Below are 6,206 nucleotides of genomic sequence, written 5' to 3' on the forward strand. Positions count from 1 at the left end.
CTGCCTCCTTACGATCTCTCTCTGTCAAATTAAAAAAAAATTAAAATAGAAATAGTAAGATTATAAAATTAATTAAAGTTGTGTACTAACAGCCATAACTTCCTTACTTATATTAGAAAAGTTTTACTGTTTGCCTCTGTGAAGAAGGAGCTGATTGAGATTAGGGGGCACCTTGGTGTCTCAATAAGTTAGGAGTCCGCCTTCAACTCAGTCATGATCTCAGGGTCCTAGGATTGAGCCCTGTATCACATTCTCTTTTCAGCAGGAAACCTGCTTCTCCCTCTCCCTTTGCCTGATGTTCCCACTGCTTGTGTGCTCTTTCTGCAAATCAATAAATAAAATAAATAAAATAAGAATTTAAAAAAAATATTTTTTTATTATGTTCAGTCAGTCAGCATATAGTAATACTTTTTTTTTTTAAAGATTTTATTTATTTATTTGACAGATAGAGATCACAAGTAGGGAGAGAGGCAGGCAGAGAGAGAGAGAGAGAGGAGGAAGCAGGCTCCCCGACAAGCAGAGAGCCCGACGCGGGACTCGATCCCAGGACCCCGAGATCATGACCTGAGCCGAAGGCAGCAGCTTAAACCACTGAGCCACCCAGGCGCCCCTAGTAATACTTTTTTTAAAAGGGCACAAAATATATTCATTAGGGTACTTCTGCAGAGTTCCAAATAGTAGAAGATGATGGTGACTGGGAGAGAGAAGTGGTGCCTATGACAATGAAACACTGAAAAAATACATACTTATATATATTTATATATATATAATATATATATATTATATATATAAATATATAATTATATAATTATATATATATAATTAAAAGAAAAAATTTTTGAGTATATGATTAGTTAGTATGTATATCCCTCATTTTATTAGCAAAACTAATAACTAATATGATAAGCCATGAACAAAATGCCTGTAAGATCAAAGATTTTTTTCCCTTTTTCCTCGAAATTATTCTATCTCAAATAAAAATTGTTGTTTTTTTTTTTTGATGGCTACTCAAACACAGGAAGATTTTTTACTATTTGTGCCTTACCTTAAGAAGGAAAATTATGTTACACAGTCCTGAACTCAGATAAATTTCTATATTGCTGTAATAAGACAGTATCTTATGAACTTTATACGTAATATAGAAATGTCTCTTTATTATGTTTATATATTATATTATATTTTTATTCAATATATATAACATATATACATATATAATGTTAAATTACATGTGTTATATTTATATATTCATAAATATATAAAATATAATTTATATGTAAGTATGACATATATTGTACATATATTCATAAAGTATACATATTTTATACTTATATATACTTATAAGTATATATACTTATTATGTAAAGTATATATATACTTTATGTGTGAAGTATATATAATATATAAAATTTACATTATATATATCATATAATATATAATAAGTATATAACACATACTTTATACATGTTATATATTTATGAATACATAAATAGAACATATATATAATTAGAACAAATAGAACATATATATAATTTCAGTAGTATTACAAATCACAAGGAATCAAGCATAATTTCAATAAGAGGACCTATATAGGTTTAACATTTTATCATTTCATGTTGATTAACAAAGTTATACACAAATAAACATTTCTTCTTTTTTGTTGAGAGTGCCAGATCTAGAGTAGGTTTCATTTTGAGTTCCATTTTCTCCTCTTTTGCATGAAAGTCTATAGCTTTGCTCTTTTTTTTTTTTTTTTCATTTATCAGCATTGTTTATTGGCCGCTCCCCTATAAAATGCACACTGTGTAAGAACAGGGGTTAGGTCTGTTATAGACATTCAAGTATCCTCAGTGCTAAGAAAAATGACTTATGTTAGGTAGTCAATATTAGAGAGACATATGTTTGTTCAAGACCAAGGGTTACCTTCTGATAAAGAGTTACTCAAACCTAAGTGATGTATAAACTACTTTACAGGAAAAGAAGTACTAAGTATTCCAATGGGTTTTGAAGGGTCAGGGGTGGGAGGTTGGGGGAACAGGTGGTGGGTAATGGGGAGGGCACGTTTTGCATGGAGCACTGGGTGTTGTGCAAAAAGAATGAATACTGTTACACTGAAAAAAATAAATAAAATGAAAATAAAAAAAATAAAAAAAAGAAGAAAATAACATGGAGATGAGCGTCTTTACGTAATATATAGTGGGTCAAGTGACCAAATGCTAATAGCCATCTGATGTAACAGCCAGTAGTACCATATTCATGCTTCAGGAAATAATTTGGTTTAAAAAAGTGGCATCATCTATCAATCTGAAGATATGCTTTTTCAAAATATTTGTCTTTTAAAAGTTTTGACTGTATTTATTTTGTTTATATTTCCTTTTTATAATTTTAAATGAGCATTCAAAAGTGATTTGGTCAACATTGGAATATAGCTTTGCTCTTAATGATGCCATGCATCAAATGTTAAGCCCTAATGTCCATTGACCAGCTTTGGTTAAATATGTGTTAAGTCTTCATTTTAACTAAATTTTCTCATTGATTTTCACTTGGATTATGATGTAATTTTATGCATGCACACAATTATAGATATGGAATAATAATATTTGGCAATTTAACTTTGATAGTAGTCTTTTTTAAATATGTTATTTATTTGATAGAGAGAGATATCACAAGTAGGCAGAGAGGCAGGCAGAGAGAGAGAGGAAGAAGCAGGCTCCCTGCTGAGCAGAGAGCCCAATGCGGGGCTTGATCCCAGGACCCTGAGATCATGACCTGAGCCGAAGGCAGAGGCTTTAACCTATGGAGCCACAGAGGCGCCCCTGATAGTAGTCTTAATATTGATCAAGATATTGGATTACATCTTAAAATAAAATATTTGCATAAAAAGAAAACAGGAGGTGAATTGTTTTCCTGCATAAATAATTTTTTTAAGATTTTATTTATTTACTTGACAGAAAGAGATCGCAAGTAGGAAGAGAGGCAGGCAGAGAGAGAGAGGGAAGAAGGCCCCCTGCTGAGCAGAGAGCCCGATGGGGGCTCTATCCCGGGACCCTGAGATCATGACCTGAGCAGAAGGCAGCGGCTTAACCCACTGAGTCACCCAGGCGCCCCCCTGGATAAATAATTTTAATATTCAAACATATCACTTAAAAATTAACAAAATATACAAATACATAGAAAAAAACAATAAATGCAAATAACAAACAACTTCCACTTAAAAATAAATATTAAAGTAATTATTTTCACAAATTACATTAGAGGCTAAAAATAATAAAATATACTTTGTTCATGGTAAGTTGACATGAATAGCTTTCAATCATGTCAGGAAGAAACATTTATTATACTACATACATAAGATTGGCAAGCTTAATGTCCTACATTTTGTCAACTATTTCTATTGGGGAAAACTTTAAAGTAAATAAATAAATCTTTAAAGTAAATAAATCAAAGTATAAGTAATTATATATTTTTTATAATGTTATCATTTATGGTAATAAATACTAACCAACTTCAATTACATTTAACAAAACAATTGCTAAAACAAGTTGTTTCTTCTAGTGTACTCAGCAGTTAACAATGATATTTGGATAAAGATAGTATAAATCAATGTTATTTTTAAAATTTATATATCTTATTTTTCAAATATTATGTACTAAAACATAAAGTGTTCAGAATAAATTATAAACAAAAATAATAAATACTAGGTGACTATAAACAGCATTGAAATATTTCAAAAATTAACACTCAACATTTGTTTTTGTTTGTCTGGGTAACTCACTAATTTATTAATTATTTATTTGTTTATTTTAATTTTTATTTGACAGAGAGAGTGAGTGAGTGAGTGAGAATGAGAGAGAACACAAGTAGGGGGAGAAGAAGCAGACTATTCACTAAGCAGCAAGCCTGATGTAGGGCTCAATTTTTTGGGGAACTCTATCTCTCCTTCTATCTGAATGATATCCTTGCTGGATAGAATACTCTTGGATGTAGATTTTTCCCATTCTGCACTTTGAATATATGATGCCACTCTCTTTTGGTTTGCTAAACTTCTGTTGATAAATCTCCAGCTTCCCTTGTAAGTTAGGACTTCTTTTTTCCTGTTGCTTTTAAGATTTTTTTCTTTAGCACAATATTTTTCAAATTTAATTGCAATATGTCTTGGTGTTGGCCTGTTTTTTTTTTTTTTTTTTTATTTTGATGGGAATTCTCTATGCCTCTTGGATCTGGATATCAGTTTCCTTCTCCAGATTAAGGAAGTTTTCATCTCATTTATTTACTTAAATTTTCTTCTCCTTTTCTCTCTTTTTCTTCTTCTGGGACTCCTATAATATGAGTATTACTGTTTTATGGAGTCACTGAGTTCCTTAAATCTATTCTCATGTTGCAGAATTCCTCTGTCACTCTTTTTTTCAGCTTCATTATTTTCCATTTTGTCTTCTGTATCATTAATTCATTCATCTGCTTTCTCCAGTTTGCTGTTCATTGCCTGAAGCCTGTTTCCAAGAGAAATATTGTGATGGTGTTTTTATTAGTGCTGTTCCCATTTGAAAGAGGGATATATGCTCAAGGAAACAGAAGAAGGAGGCATTTTCCATCAAATAACACACATTGAGAAAAGTACTATCAGTCTTTACAATATGAATGTTATAAAAGGAAGATAATCATATTAGAAAACACCACAGTTTACCGTTGTTCATTTTATCATCATCTTTCCCTAGAATATTAATCCTTTTATAAATTGAAGTCTACAGGACAATGGAGGAAAGCAACAACAGTTCTGAAAAGGGATTTCTTCTTCTGGGATTTTCAGATGAGCCCCAACTAGAAAGGATCCTTTTTGTCATAATTTTGCTTTTCTACATCTTGAACATTCTGGGGAACACTGCCATCATTTTGGTATCCTGTTTAGCCCCCAAACTCCACACCCCAATGTACTTTTTCCTCAACAATCTCTCTTGTGTGGACTTTTGCTTTACAAGTGTTGCCCCACAGTTGCTGGTTACCATGAATAAAAAAGAAAAAAACATGAGCTATGGTGGATGTGTGGCCCAGCTCTATGTGGCCATGGGGTTGGGCTCCTCTGAGTGTATTCTCCTGGCAGTCATGGCTTATGACCAATATGCTGCTGTCTGCCAGCCTCTGCAATACACAACTATAATGCATTCTCAGCTCTGTGCATCCCTGGCAAGTGTAGCTTGGCTCAGTGGACTCATCACCTCCTTAATTCAATGCTCCCTTACTGTGCAACTGCCACTTTGTGGTCATCATAAACTGGACCACATTTTCTGTGAGGTTCCTGTGCTCATTAAGCTGGCCTATGTGGACACAACTTTCAATGAAATAGAACTCTTTGTGGCTAGTGTAATTTTTCTAATTGTACCTGTGTCACTCATCTTAGTCTCCTATGGCTTTATAACAAAAGCTGTGCTGAGGATAAAAATCAGCAAAAGGGCTCTGGAAGGCCTTTGGGACTTGTTCTTCCTGCCTGATTGTGGTAATTATGTTCTATGGAACCATCATCTTTATGTACCTTCAACCAGCCAAAAGTAGCTCAAAAAACCAGGGAAAATTTGTGTCTCTTTTCTACACCATAGTCACCCCACTCTTAAACCCCATTATCTATACCTTGAGAAACAAAGATGTGAAAGGGGCCTTGAGAACACTGGTAATGAGAAATGTTCTTTTTTCAGAAAATATATGACTGTAGGTATAACATTAGTGGGCTATTCTTAGCTCACATATTATTTGTTCTAAGTACTGGGTTGTTTTTAAACAATGCCATAAGGAATAGTAACAGAAACAGAATTCTGTAAGAAGCTAACATACTCAAGTCACCGTGGTTTTTCATTCTCTCCAAACATCCTTTGAATGAATCCAAGATCTTATGTTCTATCTACTTTGCTCTTCTTCAACCATGTTATCAAATCAATTTTCATGCACAAATTGTTTCATTCTGGAGTCCATGTGTATCTTGTAAACCTCTGCATATTCCCAAAAGCTCAACTGAAATGTTACCAACACTCCCTAGCTTTCTTGAATTACCATTCACCTCACCTTTAAAAAAATTGTCATAATATATGTTCCCATGAAACATGAAATATACTTTATTTCTATATTTTCAAACACTGTGTACATGCATACACACATAATATATATGTTATAGATCATGTGTATATATGTATACTTCCAAGTTCATAACATATTATATGCAT

The 6,206-nt window shown here is 32.7% G+C and overlaps 1 pseudogene; it reads left to right on the forward strand.

Annotated features, from left to right (window-relative positions):
* Positions 1 to 4,749: 4,749 nt before the first annotated feature.
* Positions 4,750 to 5,695, forward strand: LOC123936333 (annotated as a pseudogene).
* The last annotated feature ends 511 nt before the right edge of the window (positions 5,696 to 6,206 follow it).

This window comes from Meles meles, unplaced genomic scaffold (assembly GCF_922984935.1).
Source record: "Meles meles unplaced genomic scaffold, mMelMel3.1 paternal haplotype, whole genome shotgun sequence".
Classification (NCBI taxonomy): Eukaryota; Metazoa; Chordata; class Mammalia; order Carnivora; family Mustelidae; genus Meles; species Meles meles.